The sequence below is a fragment of the Psammomys obesus genome, unplaced genomic scaffold, assembly GCF_907164565.1.
Source record: "Psammomys obesus unplaced genomic scaffold, mPsaObe1.curated_primary_1811, whole genome shotgun sequence".
NCBI lineage: Eukaryota > Metazoa > Chordata > Mammalia > Rodentia > Muridae > Psammomys > Psammomys obesus.
This window is the reverse complement of record NW_026585504.1, coordinates 39,821,021-39,833,681: the sequence shown is the minus strand read 5'-3', so window position 1 is coordinate 39,833,681 and position 12,661 is coordinate 39,821,021. Positions and strand designations below refer to the sequence as shown.

Below are 12,661 nucleotides of genomic sequence, written 5' to 3'. Positions count from 1 at the left end.
TTGTGGGTGGGACAAAGCCTGGAGAGTGAGGACGGCTGCCACGGGGTGACCAGGGATTGCCACGAGCCACGTTGACATTGCATGTAGAAACCCAAAACTACAAAGGGCCCCTTCTATGCTGATTTGCCAGGGTAACTTTGAGCACCGAGGGAAGTTACGAGAAAGCCCAGAGGTCCTCAGCGGGCTTATCAGTCATTTTCCCCTTGGCTAAACAGAGCTCCCCCGTCACTGCACACACTGGAAGACTTTCCAGCTGTAAATGCTGCAGTTGCCATCACTGCCAGTCAGGGGCGGGAGGGGAAGGTGCCACTGTCAGAAGTGATTTCACTTTTATCTCTGAATCATGAACCATGAATCAGAGCACGTCAAGGAATCAGGAATAGTGTGCAGAAGTCTATCCATTTTAAGCTTAAAGAGTATCATCTTTGGGGCATGTGTGGGAGCAACTCAATATGTGCTAGCTGATCCCGTGACAGGAACAAGAGTTTCAGAGGCAGTCACCTCTCTGACAGTCTAACAGTCACCGCACTAGCCCCAGGCCCAGTGGTAGTGTGGTTCTGCCTTCCTGGGTAGCCTCAAGGGTCTGCACGGGAAAAGAGATGAAGCAGATACTGTACCCTTCCAGCCCATGCACAAAATTTTCCGACAAGCATCAAGGTCTATCTCAGTTCCAAATCAGTGGTTAGCAAACACCGCAGGGAGATCACCCCATGCGGACTCACGGCCCAGCACTGCAGCTCATCCTTTTTGAGCAAGTTGGCCAAGGTAGTTCACTGAGTATAGCCAGTCTGAGACCTCCTTTTACACAGTGCTTTCCCAACCTTTTAACCCGCACTATGAAATTCACTTTTTCTCCAGAAGACCAGGTATGCTGCACGCAGACCTTCTCCACTCCCTGATCCCCCAGGGTGAAGACTTGGAGTTGCATCTAGTACTGCAACAACCATCTTCCCCTGTCCTTCCCCCCACCCTCCAACATCAGCAAGCATTCCCGTGAACACTTCAGCTGAGCAGGCCAATAAAATAGGCAACAGACAGCGAACATGCTCTCTGAAAGTCCAGACAGGAAACAGAAACCAAGGAACAAAATACCTACCCAACAAAGATAAACCAAGAAACCAGCGGCTAGACCTATAACCACCCCAAACACAGATGCCTAGATGCTAGCATAAGAACACTACCAAGCCTGGCAGTGTTGGCACACACCTTTAATCTCAGCACTCAGGAGGCAGAGGTAGGTGGATCTCTATGAGTTCTACCAGCCTGCTCAACAGAGTAAGTTCCAGGAAAGTTACACAGAGACACTCTGTCTCAAAAAAACAAAACAAAAACAAAGAACACAATCAATAAAAGCGAGGGCAATATGTCTCCACCAGAGTCAGCTAGCCTACTGCAGCAGGTTCCGAATATTCTGACATAGATGAAGCACAAGACCATATACTTGGACACAAAGCAAGTCTCAATAGATACAAGAAAATTGAAATAAGCCCCCTGCATCCTATCAGACCACCACAGATTAAAGCTGGATAGCACAACAACAGAAAGCTTACAAAGTTATAGAAACTGAACAACTCTCCACTGAATGAAAAATGGGTCAAATATCCACTTATAAGTTAATATATACCGTGTGTGTTTTTCTGCTTCTGCAATACCTCACTCAGGATGATCTTTTCTAGATACCGCCTGCAAATTTCATGATTTCATTGTTTTTAATTGCTGAGTAGTATTCCACTGTGTAAATGTACCACAATTTCTACATCCATTCCTCAACTGAGGGACATATGAGTTGTTTCCAGCTTCTGGCTATTACAATTAAAGCTGCTACAAACATGGTTGAACAAACATATAGTATAGGATAAATATACTAATCTGTACACCTAAGGAAGCTAATTAAGAAAGAGAACCCTGGGTAAGATGTTCAATCTTCATTCAGAAAGGCAAACGAGACAGACATCGGAAAAGGGAAAACAACAGGGAACAGGACAGGAGCCTATCACAGAGGGCCTCTGAAAGACTCTACCCAGTAGGGTATCAAAACATGCTGAGACTCACAGCCAAACTTTGGGCAGAGTGCAGGGAATCTTATGAAGGAAGGAGGAGATAGAAAGACCTGGAGGGAACAGGAGCTCCACAAGGAGAGCAACAGAACCAAAAAATCTGGAAACAGGAGTCTTTTCTGAGACCGATACTCCGACCGAGGACCATTCATGGATATTACCTAGAACCCCTACTCAGATGTAGCTCATGGCAGCTCAGTATCCAAGTGGGTACCCTAGTAAGGGGAACAGGGACTGTCTTTGACATGAATTCAGTGGCTGGCTCTTTGATCACCTCTCCCTGAGCGGGGAGCAGCCTTGCCAGGCAACAGAGGAGGACAATGCAACCAGTCCTGATCAGACCTGATAAGCTAGAGTCAGATGGTAAGGGAGGAGGACCTCCCTATCAGTGGACTTGGAGAAGGGCATGGGAGGAGATGAGGGAAGGAGGGTGGGATGGGGAGGGAATGAGGAAGGGGACTACAGCTGGAATACAAAGTGAATAAAATGTAATTAATATATAAAAAATAAAAATTTAATTAAAAAAAGAAAAATGGGTCAAGACAGAAATTGTTTTAAAAAAGAAAGAAATTAAAGACTAAATGAAAATGAATATACAACATAGCCAAATGTATGGGACAATGAAAGCAGTTCATGGTACTAAGTGCCTACATTTAAAAGAAAAAAATTGGAGAGCTCTCTCATACTGGCAACTTAACAACACACCTGAAAGCTCTAGAACAAACAGAAGTAAGCATACCTGTTGGGGGTTGGTTTGATGCTTGTATTTTTTTGCTAATTCCTGGTCCTCAAAATCTAGCTACTTCCTGGATAAACCTAACCTTGTTGTGTAAACCTGCCTAAGACATTATACCTGATTGGTTGATTAAAGGCCTAAAACCTGGGCAGGGCAGAATGGGGTAGGCATGGCTAAGGTTCCAGGGCTTTGGGTTCAAGAGAATATCGGAAACAGATGGACAGGAAGAAAAGAGGAAGAAAGACAGCATGATAGGTTAGCATGAAGAAACCACGTGGGCTGGGAGGAAGGACTCCATTCCAATGGCATGGAGAGGCCCAGGTGAAAAATACAATTAAGTATTTATAAGATTATGAATGGAAGGTAGCCCAGATTAGGATGGTTAAGGTGGATGGCATTGGATGGGGGCTGGGAGGTGGATGGAGAGGTTATTGAACTATCATAGATGGAATTATCTGCCCAGCCCAAGATATATAAGACAATTATAAAATCTAACAGGTATCTGTGTCTTATTCGATGGTGATAGTGGGTTAAACAATACCGCCGCAAAAATAATAGGGCCAATAACAAACATTATATAGCCCAACATCATTTTTACTTACAACACACCCCCAAGAGGAGTGGATGGCAAGAAATAATCAAACTGAGGGCTGACATCAACAAAATAAAGAGAGAATACAAAGAATCAATGAAACAGCCATTTCTTTAAGAAAATCAACAAGTAGACAAAACCTTATCCAAACTAAAAGATGGAGAGAGAATGTCTAAATTAATAAAATCAGGAACAAAAAGAGGGGCATGACACCAGATACCAAGGAAATTCAGAGAAGCATAAGGACACAGTTTAAAAACCTGTATTCCATCAATTTGGAAAATCTAAAAGAAATGGATAGTTCTCTCTATAGGTAAAAATTACCAAAGTTAAATCAAGACCAAATAATAAAGACTTATAACCCCCAAGGAAATAGAAGCAGCCATTAAAACTCTCCCAACCAAAAAACAAACAAATAATAACAAAAAGGCCCAGGGTGTGAAGAGTATGGCCTGGTGCTTTATATTTGTTAATTGCTTACCTCCAGCCCCAAGATTCTAACTGTTTGCAAGCAAACTGTCATGAACCCCAAGTATTGCTGTTTAAATATAAGACTAATAATAAACACTATTAGCCCGATACTTTTTATTTACCACAATGCCAGGACCAGATGGTTTTAGCACAGAAATCAACCAGACTTTCAAAGAAGAGCTAACACCAATACTCCCTACACTATTCCACAAAATAAAAACAAAGTGAATAGCGCCCAGCTCTTTTTATGCGGCACAGTTACTATGATATCCAAACCACACAAAGACTCAACAAAGAAAGAGAATTATAGACCCATTTCCCTTATAAACATAGATGCAAAAATACTCAATAAAATACTTGCAAACCAAACTCAAGAACACATCAAAAAGATCATCACCATAATCAAGGAGACTTCATCCCAGCGATGCAGGGATGGTTCAACATACAACAACCGGTAAATGTAATCTACTATATAAAAAAAATTGAAAAAAAAATCCACATGATCACCTCATTAGATGTGGAAAAAGCCGCTAACATAACCTAACACTCCTTCATGATTAAAGTTCTGGAGAGATCAAGGATACAAGGGACATACCTAAACATAATAAAGGTGATTTACAACAAGTCTATAGCCAACATCAACCTAAATGGAGAGAAACTCAAAGCAATTCCACTAAAATCAGAAACAAGACAAAGTTGTCCACTCTCTCTAAATCTATTCAAATAGTGCTTGAAGTCTTAGCTAGAACAGTAAGAAAACAGAAGAATATCAAGGGGACACAAATTGGAAAGGAAGAAGTCAAAGTAACTTTATTTACAGATTATATGATAGTATATGTAAGTGACCCAGAAAATTCCACTTGGAAACTCCTGATAAACCCTTTCAGCAGAGTGGATGAATAAAAGATTAACTCAAAAAAAATCAACAGCCCTCCTATATAAAATGACAAATGGACTGAGAAAAAAATCAGGGCAACATCACCCTTCACAATATCCTCAAATAATAAAAAATATCTTGGGGTCACTCTAACCAAGCAAGTGAAAGACTTGTATGATAAAAGCTTCAAGTCTTTGAAGAAAGAAACTGAAGAAGATAACAGAAAATGGAAACATCTCCCATGCTCATGGTTCAGTGGGATTAACATAGTAAAACTGGGGCTGGAAAAAATGGCTCAGAGGTTAAGAGCACTGGCTACTCTTCCAGAGGTCCTGAGTTCAATTCCCAGCAACTACATGGTGGCTCACAACCATCTATAGTGAGATCTGGTGCCCTCTCTGGTGTGTAGGCACACATGCAAGCAGAATATTATATAAATAATAAGTTAATAAATCTTTAAAAAAAAAATAGTAAAACTGACCATCCTACCAAAAGATTCAATGCAATTGACATCAAAATTCCAACACAATTGTTTACAGACCTTAAAAGGACAATTCTCAACTTAACATGGGAGAAAAAGAAAAGAAGCCAGGATAGCTAAAAACAATCCTGAACAATAAAAGAACTGCTGGAGGTATCACCATCCCTGATTTCAAGTTGTACTACACAGCTATAGTGATAAAAACTGCATGGTAATAGCATAAAAAGACACGTTGGTCAGTGAATTCAAATTGAAAACCAAGACATAAATTCACACACCTATGAACACCTAATTATTGATAAAGAAGCCAGAAATACACACTTCAACAAATGATGTGGTCAAACCAGATGTCTGCTTGTAAAAGAATACAAATAGATACACACTTTCATCCTGCGCAAAACTCAAGTCCAAGTGTATCAAAGACCTCAACATAAAACCAGATACATTGGACCTGATACATCAGAAAGTGGGGAAGAGCCTTGAACACACTGGCACAGGAGACAACTTTCTGAACAGAACACCAATAGCGGAGGCACTAAGATCAACAATAATAAATGGTGCCACGTGAAACTGAAAAGCTTCTGCAAAGCAAAGGGCACTGTCAAAAGGAGAAAATGGCAGCCTACAAAATGGGAACTTGGGAACACATTTCCGTGGCAGCATGAAAGCCAGTCCTGGCCAAAGGTGAGCTTGCTTCTCGAAGGGGCCAGCCCCTTTGAGAATGGTAATACTTGGCCATTCCGTGTTATCAGAGTGAAGAGAGTGGACTCCCTCAGAGGCTGAGCAAGTGGTATTATCTCTGGCCTCAAGGAATAAGCCTCCTTAAGCTATCTGCCTCCCTGAACTTCAAGTTCCCTCTTCAACACTCTACCACAGCAGTCCTGATTACCCATCCTGCATAGTTTCTGGCTACGGATTCTAACATTCTGAGTTAGATAACTCTCCCATGTGGGCAGCCATTACACAGATCATAACTGCCTCAGTACCATCTGCTTCAGAATCAATTGCTTCACATCAGCTCCCAGTTGCATGGCATGCTGCCATGGAACCTCCATGGTTCACAGTGTGCCCTGAGTTAGCATCCGGCTGCCCAGAACCTAGCATTCTCTGATATGAAGGCTTCTAAGGGAGATGCCAAGAGGCAACCAATGCCACTTATCCTTCCATCACCACAGACCATACACACTCAAGAGCTACAGCTAACTTGCTGGGGCTACCTCACTCCTGCCTGGATCTCTCGCCAAGCTGCCACAGTAGGAGTCCTACAACTGTTAGACTAGAGTACAGGTGTTACTGACACCTTGCTTTACACTGGTGAAGGGGGTCCTGGCTGCCATCTGAAGGTGAGGAGGTGGGTCCCAGGACATGTGCTCGGGGTGCTTGCAGGCTACTTCTAGATGGAGTAGCATGGTCTGTGCTCTGCCAAACTAAGAAAAGAAACGTGAGCATAAGCGGCTGGCAGGAGGAACTCCAGAAAACCAGAGATAGGAGCCAGAAGAGGGAATGGTGATGATGGAGCTGGCTAAAACACCGACCTGGGCAAACCACGTAGTTCTGCTACAGGCTTCGGGAGGTTCATTGAGAGCACACCTCAGGACCACCTCAACTAACAGGGAGCTGAGACATGACAGCCCAAAGCCAGCCCAGACACGTGCACACCTCCTGCCTTAAGGAAGCCTTCTCAGGCTAGTTCAATACCCAACACCTACAGCAAATCCTGTGGAATAAAGCTGAGGCTGTGACAGGCCCAAACACACACTCAAAATACAAGAAACTGGGGCAAATGGCAATAGGGCTACATCTCAGTGGCTGAGCATGGCCTAGTCCTAGCTAGCATCCCAGGAACACAGTTGTTGTTGTAGTTGTTGTTGTAGAGGAGGCTGGAGAGATGGCTTGGAAGTTAAGGGCACCTGCTGCTCTTCCATAGGACCCCGGGGTGAGGTTCTCAGCGCCCACATGGAGACTCACAACCATCTGCAACTTCAGCTACGGGGAATCTTGACATTCTCTCTGGCCTCCTCAAGTACCGCACGCATGGTTCACAAGCATGCAGGCAAGCAAGCGAAACACTCACATATTAAAAAAAAAAAAAAAAAGCTAATATAGTAATTAATGAATTACAGTGGGGGAGGCCTTCCCTGTGAGCATCACCTGATGCTGCAACACTTCCTGAGAGAGGTGCCTGCCAGCCTGTCTGCTCTGCTGGTGTGACCTCTCGCAGAGTCTTAGCAGTATTCTCAACATCCAGTGTCAAGCGTAGAACATACTGAATCTCAACCTGAACGATGGCTGGGTGGGTGAATGAATGAATGAACGAACGAATGAACGAAGGAATGAACACTTGCTATGATGGTTTTGTTTTGTTCTCTGTTTGTGTCGAGCATCTCCGACAGCCCAGATCGGTCAGGAACTAGATGGGGAACCTTGTCACCCTGCTCTCACCTCCTGAGTACTGGGGTTACAGGCGTGCACCCCCACCCCAGTTCATGGGGCAACAAAGATCCAATCCACAGCCTCATGCAGGCTGGGGACTCTAACAGCTGAGCTACACCCTCGTGCCCCATCCGGGAAAAACCTGCGCTGAATCCTACTTAAAGTGTCCACCTAGGCTGAATCCTATTTCTCCTGACTGCCCAGTTTCATGCCATGACCTGGATCAAAACAAGAATTTCAATGCAGGCCCTATAAAATGATCATTCTTCAAACCCATCAAACTTCCTCCCCCTCAAAAAAAAAAAAAAAAAAATGTGAAACCATTCTTCCAGTGGTGGAACACTGAGTCACTGGAAATGACTCTAACACCCATCTACCAGCAGGGTGAGACACACTCGCAGTTCCTGGAACTGGTCATTCCTAACACTGCCTGAAACACCTTTCTTCTGAGCTCCAGGTTACAGCCAATCCACTCAGCCCAACGTTCTAAGTCACCATTTCTTGTCATCTTAGCCTTTTCGGGGATGTCCTGCCTGCTGAACTCCCAAGGCCACTACTAAACCCGAACTTGGCCTACCTCCTCTGAAAACAAAGTAGGCAAACAGATACAAACTCACAAAGCACAGCCTTGCCTGCCAGGCTTATAAAGTTCCAGTGTGGCTCGCTACCTCTAAAAAGGGTTTCCAACATAAAGATACTGTTTGACTATGGCAGTTTTATCACAGTGAATACATTAAGTGCCTAGCTGAGCGCATGTGCTTTTACTATGTCTCATTTCATCCTCCTGACAGCGCTGTGTACCAAAGTTCTGAACCTCGGTGTGGTGGAGAAAGGTTAACAGCAAAAGTAGGAACCGCAAGGGTTCCACAACAGAGTTCCACAAGTCCCCAAGGGGGATAGGCTAGTGCAACCAGAATGCTTGAGTCTGGGAAAGTGATTGCAATAAAAACTCAACCGTGTATGTTATTGCCGTGAACAGCCTTGAGCTCTGGAACACACAAAGTTCAGTTAAAGGACTTAGAACATAAGGTTGACTTAAAAGAACTGGACCTGTCTAGGCTGCAAGACAACATCCACAGAGCAACAAGTTTTTCGGTAAGGCCCTTCTAGACTGGCACTTAATAAGCGACGCCAAACCATTATTTGACTCTCAGAACTGGACACCGTTCTCAACGCATCTCCCAACTACCCTGAGCTCACGCCCCCCCCCCCCCCCCCCCCCCCCCCCCCCCCCCCCCCCCCCCCCCCCGCCCACCGCGTCCCGCTCGGGACCTGCACTAAAAGCCACCGGCCCGGGAGAACCAAGGTGCAAGGCCTCCCTGGGAGGACTCAGGTCCTGCAACGCCGGGTTGTAGCAGGAGGCAGAAGTCCTGGACAGGCGGGCAGGCCCAGGGGAGAGGGCACCGGTGGGGAGGCGGTGCAGTGCCGCGGCGCTCCGGCAGCCCCGGAGCTCCTAGAGGCCCAGCCCCGAGGCCCTTCCGGCCGGCCCGCGAGCCGCGCTCACCTCGGAACCGGCCGCCTCCCGCTCGGCCCCGCGCTCCGTCACCGGCTTCTGCCGCGGGCCGCGAGCCACGGCTGCTGGTGTCGGATTGCGTGGTGACGGGGAGCCGCCGCCAGCACCGGGTCCGCCGCCGCCAGCGGGGAAAGCGGCGCCGGGCTCTGTAGAGCTCCCGGCGGCTGACACAGCGAGCACTGCGCATGCGGAGCGATAGCGCCGCGCCCCCTGCTGGACAGGAGGAGCCAGCACACTTGAGCAACCCCGCCCCGGTGCAAAAGCATGCCCAGAAGGGACAGCCAAACTGTCAAAAAACGCAAGCATTTCGGTGGGGCGTGGTAGTTTATACCTGTAATCCCAGAAAAGCAGGAGGCTCACCCACTAATTCGAAACTAGCCTGGGCTACATAGTGCGACTACTTCCAACTCTACAAAGCATTTTTATGCCCACAGGGCGATTAGGCAGTATCCATCTGGGTGTAAAAAACGCCTTGGACCCTCAATTCCAACCAACCTTCTAAGTAGTCATTTACCCTGCGGAAACTCTCACCACTTATAAAAAACGTTCACCACACTGTTTCTAATAATAGCCAGACACCGAGAGCAACGAAAGTAAACTGTAGGACACAATCAGGGAACAAAAAGAGGGAAGACATAACTGCCAGCTAGGTAGTATCTCCAAGCCAAGCTAATGAGAAGCCAAGGTCCCTTAGCAAGGGGAAAGCAACGAACAATTGTAGGTAAAATGTGCTTGCGCAAAAACAAAAGAGAAAAAAAATGTGTAAGCAGATGCTTGGGGGGAAAAAAATCCAAGAAGCAATTATAACAATTTTGGAAGTAATTGTAGAAGCAGAAATTATCGCATGCGTAGTAGCATCTGTCACAAGGCAACAAATGTAAAATAGCAGAAAGCTGTGTGGTGTTGCTGAGAGGCTAAGGAAGACACCTAGCCGGGTTTGACATTGCTGGCCGTAGTTCTTGGTCTGGCCACGGAATGCGAATACATTCTGGTCCTGATTTACTTCAGCGCCACCTAGTGGACATTGTTGTTTACAGCTTGTCTGGAAACCTGTGAACACTTTCCTCACCAGCCATGATTCCAGTGCCGGTATTTTGGAGTTAATGTATCCTGTCCAATCCAATAGAGATTGGAGATTGGAACAAGAAAAATCTAGGGACAGAATCTTCTGCCCACGTTCTTCTTCCCAACATCTAACAGAATGTGGCTGTGTGCTTCAAACACACACACACACACACACACACACACACACACACACACACATTACTGAACTCAGCATACACCCACCCACTTGAGAACTGGATGGGTGACACCAGGACCAATAGCCAATGGTACCACAGCCAAATTCCTGGCATTTCACTGAGCACTGGCTTGTATCTTTTTAAAAAGGGAAATTTTAAGGTTTTTTTTTTTAATGTATTCATCTCAATGTGTGAGAGAATTGCATGAAGGTACAGGCAGAGGCCAGAGATGAAGCTACAGGGTGCTAAGACTCAAACTTGGATCCTCTGAAAGAGTAGCAAATGCTCTTAGCCACGGAGCCATCTCTCCAATCCACGGTCAACAGTATGTATCTGCACTGGAGATTTTTGTCTTCCTTATTATCTGCTTCCTTTGTATTTACATGTATTTTAAAATATATTTTAAGTGTTTTATACATACTAGCATTAAATGAAAATTTACTGTGTTGCAGAATTGTGTTAAGCAAGTATCTTGGTCACAATTTATAGCCTTAAGCTTACACAGTGTCTGGAAAATGGCAAGTGTTCAGTGTTTGTTGAGTGAATAAAGTGTGCAAGGTTCATGGAAGAGATACCTAGGAATAAGATAAATGTACAAGTGAAGTTACCTAAAGCAGAGAGTGGAAAGTAACAGAGAAGGACATAGGGATAATGCTTCAGGCTAGGGAGGAAACAGGTCACCTGCTGCTGGAAAGATCTAAGATCAGAGATGTGGTGGCTCACTCCTGTAGTCCTAGCATTTGGGAGGCTGAGGCAGGAGGATGATGAGTTTGCAGACAGCTTGTTGGAGACTCTTGTCTCCAGAGAGAGGGAGGGGCATACTTTTGTTATCCTGGAGAACATTTAGAATTTTGACAGATGCTGAAGAGCCAGAAAGAGAAAAAGAAAATTTTGTATGTATCAAAGTCCTGTATGAAAGAAGCAGCAATAGGAAAAGCAAACGTCCTACCACCCGGCACAGTTGAAACTGTGCAGCTACACTTCTAAGTACAAAAACCACACAAATTATGAGAAGCAAGAAAGTGTAAGATTGAGCTATTACAAATTTTGTAAATGGACAGACACCCTGAACATCTTTAGTAGTAGTATTTCCCTGAATATTTGCTAAATGACTCGCTAGAGTTCTTACACCTACAGCTGCTCAAACAGTATGTTTTGTTGTACTTGTATTATATGTAATCTAGAAATGATTCACATACACAGGGAAACTGGGCATGTTTTCCCTTGAGTTAGAGGTAGCCTGAGATATATAGTGCATATTCGTTGCATAGAAAATGAGATAAATAAAATCAAGTGCCCTGACATGCAGTGAGACTTCACATATTATCAATGATAAATAAATAAACATATATATATATCTTTTTAACAACATGGAGAAACTGAAGGTGAGAGGACTCTTATCTCAAAAACTAAATTAATAAAAATAGAGCCTACAGAGGGATGTGCCTATTTATATTTATAAATATACATATTTATACACAAATATGAAGCTATTTTATTTTTATACAGATTTTAGTATTCCAAAAAGAATCATGCCCCAATCCTCTGTTTACACAGAGATGACTATATAGTACACAAAACAACCATGTTTCAGTAATTATAAATGTTATAAACAATAACTTTTTTACTTTAGGGAGAAAGATACTTTTTTAAACATAAAATTCAAAGATTAAGGTAGAGTATATCTAGCTAGAAAAACGAATTATTAAATTGCATGAAGTAAAACAGAAATTACTCAGAGAGAGCAAGAGAAGGAAAACATGAAAAAGACAGCGACAGACTCAGAGGCAGCCAGTCTATCATGTGGTCAATAGGACTCTAGAAGCTGTAGTCATTTAAATGAGAATGGCCTCCGCAGACTCATATAGTTGGCTGCTTGGTCCCTAGTTAGTGAAGCTATTTGGGAAGGATGTGGTCCTGGTAGAGGTGTGTCCCTCAGGAGGACTTTCCTAGTTGGCTTTCTCCTCTCTCTCTCTCTGCCTCCTACTTGTGAATCAAAATGTGGGTTCTCAGCTACCCCTGCTGCTCCGCCTTTGCTCCTCTATCACAGGCTCTAATACTCTGGAATTGTAAGGCCAGTTCAACACTTTCTTTTATAAGTTACCTTGGTCATCATGTTTTTACTCAGCACCAGAAAAGTAACTACAACAGAGGGAGAATGGGGGAAGAGCAATATTTGACAGAAAAGGCTAATAACTTTCCAGAGCTGATGAAGGGGGCCACGGATGAAAGAATTACACACCGTGTGCATAAAATGAGA

At 44.3% G+C, this 12,661-nt stretch overlaps 1 protein-coding gene across 1 annotated transcript in view; it reads right to left on the bottom strand.

The window, feature by feature from the left end:
* The window catches only part of Ext2 (exostosin glycosyltransferase 2), a 139,729-nt gene extending 130,398 nt beyond the window's left edge, over positions 1-9,331 (bottom strand). Inside the window, exon 1 of the mRNA XM_055600055.1 lies at positions 9,152-9,331. The gene's annotated coding sequence lies outside the window, so the exon portion shown is untranslated. The remainder of the gene's footprint in view (positions 1-9,151) is intronic.
* Between the last annotated feature and the right edge of the window lie 3,330 nt (positions 9,332-12,661).